Genomic DNA, 10,505 nt, shown 5'->3' with positions numbered 1-10,505 from the left:
TTATTTGAAGTTCATTTGAATTATCTGAATCTCCTGAGATTGCAGCTTTGGGCTTGAAATCTCATAAAAATAAACTCTCTCAAAGCTTTCTGTTACCTCCCATTTCTGAATAGCTATTAGCTCTTCATTTAATGACTTTTAGTCCAACTGGTACCCAACAGCTATATTTAGAGGTTCAAAAAATTGTAAACTGGGAAATTGTAAGATGAGAAAAAAAAATCTAAATGTCTTTGAACCAGAAAAAAAGTTTAGTTCAGGTTCATCTTAGTTTTGATGAAGGCTCAAGAGGGTTCCTCACACTTCCCTAATCAGCATAAGTACTTCATTTAAATCAAATTGGGAAAATTTGACAGGTAATACTTGTGTTATTCATGGTAATAAGGGAGAAGTGGCTGGATGCAGATTGTTAGAGGGTTTTCACAGGTCTCTTTGTCTTGATACATTTCAGTAATCTCAAAAATATTGGCTTACAAACACAGAGCAATGATATTTTTGTCAAAGACAACTATATATCAGCATTTTGAATGACATCTTCTATCCATGCCTTTAAAGTTATCTGCATACTCAATAACTGTATTTTTAAGGCACATGTAGAAATCTGTCTTAATTTGTACAAAGTACTGTTTGAAATGTTTCTGTGTTTAAAATTAAGTGGGGAGTTTTACCTGCCTCATTCTTTTACCTGCCTGAATAAAAATCATTTGAAGCTCCCAGTATAAAAGCCTGACTTTATGATGACAAAATAATTAAGTGTTTATAAAAATCTGATCAAATGGAACATCAGAAGTTGAGGGGGGAGGGGAAGGGGTAATTCTGTTATTAACTAGTGCTTAATGACAGCATTTCTTATCTTACAATTGTGACATGAAGAGGGAGCTGTAGCTCTTCTGAGACACAGTTCTGCCAGAACCAGTATATCCAGCCAAGCTTCCCGATTTCTTGTCTTCTTTTTCTCTCTCTCCCCTTCTCTCTCTCGTTCTCGCTCTCATTCACTTACTCTCCCATTTTTTTGCCACTGTGCCAGATAAATTTAAATGTATCTGTTCAAGTGCAGATAATCCATGCAAATCAGAGGCACTGGCTTCCAGTGCTTGATTCACAAAGAGAACTCAGCTTCAGGAGGTCACTCGTTCACAGCTGCTCCTCCCATAATATTTTTTCCCTCATTGCAGAACTGCTGCATGTATACAGTGACTGAAAGGACTCAATTTACTGCAACTGCAGCCCGGTTTTACTGACAACTTTCTTTAAAGGGGGACTTACCATCCATCTGTCTTGTAAAGGTAGGAGCCTGATTCTTCTAAAGACACGTAATACTGTCACCGTTTGCTCATTATTAGGTGTCACTATAATGATTCATGTTGCTGTCATAAGTAGGTCCTAATATGATGCCAGGTGCCTGATGCTTTTGTTGCTTATCTGTAGAGGTGCAGTTGTTTAAGTGACTGTTATTCTAATGTTTATTGAGCCAGCTATTTATCCTTTTTACAATGACAAGTAGGATTTTAACAGAGAGGCTCTCTAGTCTACAAATGCAACCTTCAATTAAGTTTTTTTCTTTTTCCTTTTAAAAAATGTTTTCTGGTGTCTGCTTAAGTTAATGCAGTGCAGTAGTCATCAAGTGAAAAGTCAATATTGTCAGGGGTTTCTGGCCTTGAACCTTGTTAGGGTGTTATCTTTGGAGCAGAACTAACTGTTGATATGTTTTAAACACAAATAAAAAGGTCACCTTTTACTTTGCACTATTGTATACAAGAAAACGGCAGGCCTTGTTGCAAATGGGCCTGTCAAATAAATGTAGACCACAAGATAAACATATTGTTAATAGAATTGCCAGTAGTAGTAGAAGTAATTAAATGTAACCATTATAGTTATGTGTGTTAATATCTATTTTTGAAATGTTGAAAATAAAATGCTTGGGGTTTTTTTGTTGTTCTTTTTTTTAAAGAAAGTTAACTGGATCAAAACCAGTTTGGGGCATAATTCTTATAGACTGCGGGGGGAAGGGGGGATTCAAGCTTTATTTACTCTGTGAAGTTCTGACTTGAAGTGTGTATAACAAGAAATATGAAACTAGCACGTTTGAAAGCACACTGATTGTATGAAGGCAGACAGTAAGTCTGGCATCACTTCATGAACATTTCTTTGGATTTGCTGGCAGAGTTTAGAGTTACAGCTGAAATGTGCCTTTGACAGGACAATTTTAGATATATTCAAATACAATAATATAATAGTTTTGAAGAGCAGCACAGTGCAGAAGTTACAGCGTTAGAATTCTTCTTCCTTAAACTTGTCCTGCAATAAAAGTTCCTGTTTGTCACCTAGAACAGCTGCAATTTGTAAATTATAATAATTAGTTTTGTATATATTATTCATATAAAACCATTACATAACTATCTTAAGAGTTGATAATAACAACTGTAATTTTAAAACTTTGAAACAGAATAGAGGTAAGAGGGAAATTTTGTAAAGCAGAATGGACAGAAAAAGGGAAAAGAAAAAAGTTAAAAACCTTCCCTAGTACCTTGAATGATACTGATGGTATAAATCTTCAGTTTTAACATTGTGGACTAGAATCTTTTAGTTAGCAGTGTTCCGGAAAATGTATTTGCTATCCACATTAAGTATCCCAGTTCCTAGAGTGTCTATCTTTTTCTCTTTGATATACGGTCTGCTTTTGAAAAAAATGCATTCTGATTTTGGAGTACAGTACAAACGAAAGGAGCCTTGTCATTGTTAGCATAAAGAAGACATCTACACAAGTATTACTGTGCAGAGGGCAGTCTTTCTTCCTCTGGCATTTGTTAGGTTACTCTACATAGAATTTAGCAGATAACTATCTTCTGCTTCTTGGCATTTTAGTGTTCCTATTGGTATGCAGGCTAGTCTGCTAGGATGGCAACTGACAAAAGAAATATGTTTTATAGCAGTGTGTAATAAAAGCCTTTCATAATGATGTAACAGAAATCTGACCTTTCTTTCATACCCAGTAATTATAATTGTTGTTAACTATTTTAAGTGAAAGGGGTTTTTTTAAGTAAATTAAAGTTACCTAGGAAGAACCAGTATGTATTTTTGAACAATGCCTTCACAAATTACAAATTTTAGAATAATCTCCATATAGGAAGAGAGTGACAAATTTCTCCATTCTGCTTGCTGCACACAAAGCAGTTTTGATTTAGAGAAGGAGGAAAGAGTCCAGTGCAAATTCATTCTTCTTGCCTACTCCAAGAGCAAGAGCATTTATAGAACATTTTTTGGGTATTACAAAAAAATAAAATGGGGGTAGGGAATTTTAGATAGGAAAAGTGAACTTCAGGAAAGACCTTAGGGATCTTTTTTAATGGAAATTTCAGCCAGTGTAAAGTTGGGAGATAAAGGAGATCACTATGGAATTTGTAATCAGTGAGATGAGATTAGATAAGTCACTACTGGAAATATGAAAAGGGGGCTAAAGGACCTTTAGGAGGAAAAGCTTTGTGGAAGCTTTTTGAATAAAAAAATGCTGTAGCAAACAGCTATTTTTGGCTTCCTTTCCCCCATCAACTAAATGGCCAATGTTTTACATGTATGGAAGTGTTCCTTAGTGAGTCACCACCATCATTTCACTGAGAAATTTCAAAATGATTGGTATGATTCTCCTCTTCCGTACACTAGGTTTACACCTTGAATTCACTGATACACTGAAATAAATGAAAGGAAAATCAGGCCCTGCATTTTATACAAGCCTCTGAATTTATTTGCTAGCCTCTCAGGAAACTCTCCAGAGATCTAACCCATATGGTAAGCTTCAAGTTAGTTCACAGTCTTCTAAATAAAATTATTAGGGTCCTTTACACCTGGTTTCTGTTTTCCACTGACAATGGTTTCTTCCTCTTCATCTGTGAACTTGTCCTTCTTATGGTAACTCACTGAAATAACTCTTCAAGATAAGTTACCTTTTACTTCACTTCAGCATGCCTTGAAAGAGAATCTGTAGGATGTGGTAAACCTGGTAGCTGTATATAATGCAGTGTACTTGCTCCCATCAGGCTCTTTTCTGCAGGTTTTACAGAAGACAGTTAAAAAGATAAATTATCATCTTAAAAGAATGCTATAGAGTTGGTTAATAAGTCCCATCTAACTTGTTCAGTGAGGCCCAAGTTGCTTTTAGTTTTAACCACGTCTAGTTGCTGTACTGTGCCTTACATATATAGAGATCAATATATAGATATAGATATAGATGGATGTATGGGGTAGAGAGTCTTTTAGCAATGAGGGAACATATGCTAGATCATGTCAGAAAATGTACAGCAATATAGGTTAGTAGGAAAGAAAACCTACGTGGCGACAAGTTTATCAAGCAGTGAGATGTCACTGGTGACTTGCTACAGCAGCAGAAAAAGAATATGTGTTCCCCAGGGTATCTCATCAATTTATGTATTTGATTATATCATGCTTTCATTTTGCAATACCTGTCATTGCCTTGTACTCCAGAATACATTGTTGAAATATCATGCTGGAAAATTTAGGCCTTTTATCTGAATGAATGCTGAAAATGATTGCTATTGCAGAAAAAGCATACTTATACTTCAAGGAGTTAAGAGCTGAATCAGGTCTGTAATCGACTGTCTTGTCTACTTTGCAGGTCTTCTCTATTTAAAAAAAAAATTTCCTAAAGAACAAGATTGACATCCCTTTGCATTTTGGAATTTTTCAGCAGATGTAAAGTGCTTGGTAATGACTGAAATTAACCTGAGGCTTTATCTGTCTTTCTTTCCTTGAAACTCATTGAAGTTTTAGTAATAGTTAATTTTTTTATGCGAACAATTGTTCTCATCAGAACACAGCAATCTAATATCATATGCCTTTCTTTGTAATCTCCAGAGGTGTGTCAAGGTGGGCTCTTTTTTTCCCCTACATGTCTCTGTTTTGGGGAGTCTAAATGAAAATGTCCTCAGTTGAAATGAACCAATAGAGGGTTCAGATAAAGGAAAATAAATGGAGTGGAAATGCATCTTTAAATGGTTAGGCTGTGAAACTTTGAACCTGGTTATCTGACGTTGTGTCAAAGAGTGTTATCTCTAAAGAAGAAACGAGCAAGAACAGGTCCATACAGAAAAGGAATTGTTGCTTTACTTCTGTCTGTTTATTTGAGTTAGTTTGAACTGTCTCCCACTTTCTTTTCCTCCCAGTGTGCAGAGATCAAGTATTACAAAAGCAGCCAGTCAGAATCTGATTCAAAAGCTATGCTCATTTGACCTTTGGACACAAAATATATAATGTAAACAACAATCAAACAGCCTTAACACATAATCAAGTGCAAGAAGTATGCAGAACATGCGTGAATAGCAATTCAACATTTTTAGAGTAGGGTAAAAAGAACAAATGAGACCACTTTGTTAGATCAGCTTTTTCTTTCCCTGATCCTCGTTGAAGTATCAGACTCTGTAGATTTGCCTGGCATACAGTACCCAGTACATGAGGCTAAAGCCACACAGCCAAATGCTTCACTGATTTACACCAGTGGGATTGAAATGGGTCTAAATCAGCTAAGAGACTGTATTTTAAAAGAATAGGGTTTTTTTTTCATTCTTGAGAAATGTGAGTGTTAAACAAGTGTACAGTTAGCACATAATTATAAATTTGTTTAAATTCTGTATGACACTGCCAAGGATTTTGCAACAAGATTGCATTTGTCACATATCCATTTAATTTCCATCACTCTCTTAATGTTGCAACATAAAAAATCTCTTCGTTTCAGAAACAGGCGTTGGTGTGAATCAATTCTCAAATCTTGACCCTTCAGTAACCAGCTCTTATTACCTCGGCAGCAAAGAGAAGAAGTTGAAAAAACTGTACAAGGATAGAAAAACCAGAATGCACCCAGTTTTTAGGTTCTGTTTGTGGAGAAATTCAGTACTCTCAATATTGTATGTGGTGTTATAGCCATGCCAGTTCCACGATATTAGACAGACAAGGTAGGTGAGGTAATATCTTTTATTGGACCAACTTTTGCTGGTGAGACAGACAAGCTTTCTCTCATTCTCTCTCTGTCTTGCAAGCTTGTCTCTCTCACCAACAGAAGTTGGACCAGTAAAAGATATTACCTCACCTCTTGTCTCTCTTCTACCCTAAATAAACTAGTAGACCCAAAACTTGGACATTTGACTCACCTTTCTACAGCTCAGAAGCTGTATGCTTTAGCTAGGGGGACTACAACCAAAGGAGTAAATGCTTGCTAAAGGGAATACAACTAAGTAACTTATGCAATTTCTGTTCCCTGACCTTTGCACTATGCTGTGTTCTGTGAGTCAGTGGAGTCAATAATAACAATATAATGTTAACTATGACACTGTGACCTACAATAAAAAATATAAGAAGAAAAGAAAAAGAAAGAACGAAAGAAAGAATTAGACCTGATGTTCCTGGAATTATTTTATGCTCAATAGTCTTCTTTTGAGGCAAGGTAACATCCTCAAAGGATTTTGAGCATTCCTAGAAGAAGGGTAGCATATGAGATCATTTTTATTAAAACTTTCTTGTCCTCACAGAGCCCATTCTTGGTTCCTGCTGAAAAAGCTAGTTGAGTAAACAAGCTGTTTGTGAGGAAGATTCCACAGATGTCAGATGTGTGAGTGGAATCATTGCTCATTTCCCTCATGCTACAGGACTGCTCTGCAGCCAGTTTTTCAACTACTGGACTTCAGTAGCTTCTGCACTCTCCTCCAAGGGGTTTGCACAGCCTGGCTGTGTTAGTCCCAGATCTACCTACATCTTTCTGGCCTTTCCCTGCCTTTCTATATCCTGTCTCAAAACTCTGTACACTGTAGCACACAGATGGTTTGATATCTCTGCACAAGATTCTAATATCTTGCCCCCACCCATGCATAGCATAACCACATTGGTTTCATCGCCTAAGCAGGCCTCAAGGAATTATAGGACCAATCAGGAACACACATTCTTTGTACTTCAGGACAAATCCTACAATCCTTACTTTTTTTGACTAAAAGAACATTTCAGGAATTGGCCCTTAGGCATTAAGACCAAAGTGTACAAACATGGTCACTGATCAGAGATGCCTCCTTTCATTTGGGAGCTCATTTTGAGAACAGATTAACAGAGCTGCTGAGTACTCAAAACGCAGAAAATCAGCCCCATGGTACTTCACTCAAGTTGGGTTCCCAAGATCCATGGTCAGCTTTAAAAATTTGACTATAAATGTCTAAATCAGAAATATATCACAAACTTGTGATGTCACAGTTAAGTACCTAGTTCCTATTGTGAGTAAGGCAGGGGACTAGACACAGACAGACACATAGAGGATGCTATTGAGATAATATCATGGGAAAGTGAAAGGCATTACCCCAATACTGGTTGCATGTATAGGACACATTTAACAGTTCTGCGCATTTGGTTTTAATAGCTTTTGAAATTATGCTAATAGATTCTGAGGGACTAAACCTGGCATTGATTTCCTTGGGATTTACTTTTTGTTGTTTAGTGTATATGTTCTCCCCAACATTCCTCTCTTCCTTCTCAGCCCCCATTCACTCCCCAAAAGATGCATCTTATGTCTTACACAAAATCTGTTTAATTTCCAATGAAAGATTACAGTAAGTGTGCTCTTAATGTAATGATGTCAGTCGTGGATGATAACATGTATTAGGCAGTGCAAACTGCTGATTATCTGTCAGAATAAATCTGTTTATTTCAGAAATAGTAGTCTGACAACCCCCTCTTGTTAATCGTGAAAGTACATGCTAATGCCAGGTACTGTTAGGTAGGATTCTGTCAGAGAAATGTGTTCACTAGACTTGTGCTTTGACAGTCTTTACTCCTAGTTTTGCAAATTTTCTGTATATTCTTTAAAAAAATGGATTCTGATGATTGAACAGAGCAGCTGATGTACAATTTCACTTCAGAGCTCGTCATAGGAAAGAATGACTTGTGAAAAGAGAGAGTGGATTATAGGCTTATGCTGCAGTTCAGCATGTGCCCATGGCTGGGTTCATCTCTAATACTGTCAATGTAGCCTATTTGTATTAACCTAGGGGTAGGGGGGAGAAAGTGCAAGAAAAGGTGGGGGGAAAGCTAGGTAAGTATTTTTTTTCAGAAATCACTCTTTTTTCAGTAGTGACAGCAGTTTCTAAATATGTTATGGAGTAAAAAGAATACACATGGCATTCCATTTTGAGACAAAGGGCAGCATGAACTGAACATATACAGCACTTAGATGTTGTGAATTTGACTCCGCTTTTCTGTTGCAGGGAATGAATTTTATGTATTTGAAGTGAAAAAACAATGAATATGGAAGCATAGTTTGCCAAAGCTTGCAAGAGGTATTTTTGTCTGACTTTACTGCATTTTGATCATTTCATGAATGTCATAAAATGCTGAAAAGCATAATAAAAATTGATATTTATATTGACATTTCGGAATTCTAAATAGAAGCTCTGGAAATCTAAACAGACTTCAGACTCTCTGCAGCTGTTCCTCCAAACCCATTCTTCTTCTGGGGTTTTGTTTTTTTGTTTATTCTCCCCCCCACCCACACACACACACACATACGTGCAATTGGCCCAGATGTAAACATCTCTATCTTTCTCCCCAGAAGATTATGCACATCTTCATCTTAATTCAGAATTTACATGTGTACTTTGCATATTTTTGCATCAATATATCTGTTTTAAATTAGATAAAGGTCACTGTCATTCATAATCAAGAAGAAGGTGTATTAAAGGTCAGGATTCAATAACAAAAACTGATTAGATGTAGAGGTTTGTTCATATGATTTGGTATATCATTGGATAAGTAGAAATCATGAGTCAACAAATTAACCTCAGTATAATGGGCTACTTGCTTCATTAGGATCAGAAATGAGATTCACATATTTTTTCCAATAAACTACTTGTTTGTCTCCATGTAATAAAAGGAAATACTTGTGTTATTGGTTCTTACAGCATGGAGTATTTTTATAATTTAATTTGGTTTAATATGTGACATGAATGACAATTCTTATGTTAAAAACAGAAATAAAGTATAGTGGCTCCAAATATATTTTGAATTAATATGGATATCAATGACATGAATATGATTTGCTACAAAAATAGGTCATAACTCTAAATTAGCTTTCCTTTCTCTATACATAGGTTTTAGCTTGAGCACACTGGGAAAAATTCAGTGAGTAATTTAGTTAAGTACAGACATCAGGGGGATGTTTAGACTAGCAAGTGAGGATGGACTAGGAGGAAAATGGACTTGTGGTTTAGGCAACCTTGGTTCAAATTTTAGTTCTGTCGCAAATTTGCTTGGCCGAGTGTTACCTTGGGCAAGCCTCTTAATCTCTCTCTGACTGAATCTTGATCTGCAAAATAAGGAAAAATAATAATACTCCCTTTCTCACAGGGGAGTTGATGTTTCATGTTTCTGAGGTGCTGAGACGCCATAATGATGAAGACTGGCAAATAGATCATACTGGTGTTGGGAAACAGCTACACTTTACCATACACTAAACCTAGGAAGGACAGATACTTCTGTGTAATATCGTAAGACCACATTCCCTATTTTAGAAATATGTGTCAATTAATTAGATTGGACAGACTTAGTGCCCTCTTACCTCACCCTAGCGTAAGCTTTGCTTCTTTACTGTGAACTTTTTGCCGCTGTTTCAAGTTATAACAGCAAAAAATCAATTTGAAAAACATTACAATTAAAACAGTTATATATGTCAAACGTTTCAGACATTGTGTAATTCTTTAAGCTTTCTTCATGTCTGTGGAGAATATATATCAGGTTACTACTTGTACTATTTTTTCGTGGGTATGGTTGACTATGAAACCCTAAGTATGAAGGAAAATTAGACTTGCCTGTTAGCAGTCTAGACTTACACCCTCTGTTTTTCGAATACCATATAGGTAGTTTTCCTCTGTAAATATACTGGGGGTTGCTTATGATTAAAGCTGGAAGCATCACAGCTTATGCTGATCATTGTCTGTTGTTCACACATCTTATTCTCTGCCTGGTTTTAATGGGAAGTCAGGAATTTGCATTGACCCACTGTGAAAGTTTCATAGGATATCTTTGGAGTTTCTGATATTTTAGTCAGCTTGAGGGTTGATTCAGACTTCCATTTTTCCAAGGTCAGTTGTGTTCTATTCAGTTCATTTTGGCTGTAAAATGTACTCAGATTTTTGGATGTGACCTTATGTAATGAGTTTACACCTAGACATTAAAATATTGTGGCATTTCTTGTAATAATAGAGTCTGGCTCATTGTCACTTACCAGATTTTTCCCTTCCCCTTTGTTGTGAAGTGTATTGTGCACCAGTAGGTGCCTTAGCACCCCATAAGTGGCAGGATCTCAGTTGCAAGTGAAGTAAAGTAATTCCTGTGGGCAAGCCCCTGAAGTGCACTGGAGCTGGAAGTAATAAGCTATAAGACCTGAGTGGAAGTAGCCTGAGATACTTTTTCTGTGCAGAGCAGACACCAGCAGAATGGCTTAGTGGGCACTGTGGGAGCATGGC

The 10,505-nt window shown here is 36.6% G+C and overlaps 1 protein-coding gene across 23 annotated transcripts in view; it reads left to right on the top strand.

Annotated features, from left to right (window-relative positions):
• The first annotated feature begins 964 nt into the window (after positions 1-964).
• Positions 965-10,505, top strand: part of ADGRL2 (adhesion G protein-coupled receptor L2) — a 487,569-nt gene continuing 478,028 nt past the window's right edge. For 9 of the 23 annotated variants that reach the window (XM_030572973.1, XM_030572969.1, XM_030572964.1 and 6 more), the window contains exon 1: positions 967-1,283. The gene's annotated coding sequence lies outside the window, so the exon portion shown is untranslated. Of the gene's footprint in view, positions 1,284-8,249; positions 8,322-10,505 lie in introns of all 23 variants that reach the window. The other 14 variants (XM_030572967.1, XM_030572966.1, XM_030572960.1 and 11 more) reach the window with 4 other exon arrangements.

The sequence above is a fragment of the Gopherus evgoodei genome, chromosome 8 (assembly GCF_007399415.2).
Source record: "Gopherus evgoodei ecotype Sinaloan lineage chromosome 8, rGopEvg1_v1.p, whole genome shotgun sequence".
NCBI lineage: Eukaryota > Metazoa > Chordata > Testudines > Testudinidae > Gopherus > Gopherus evgoodei.
This window is presented reverse-complemented; position numbering and strand designations above follow the sequence as displayed.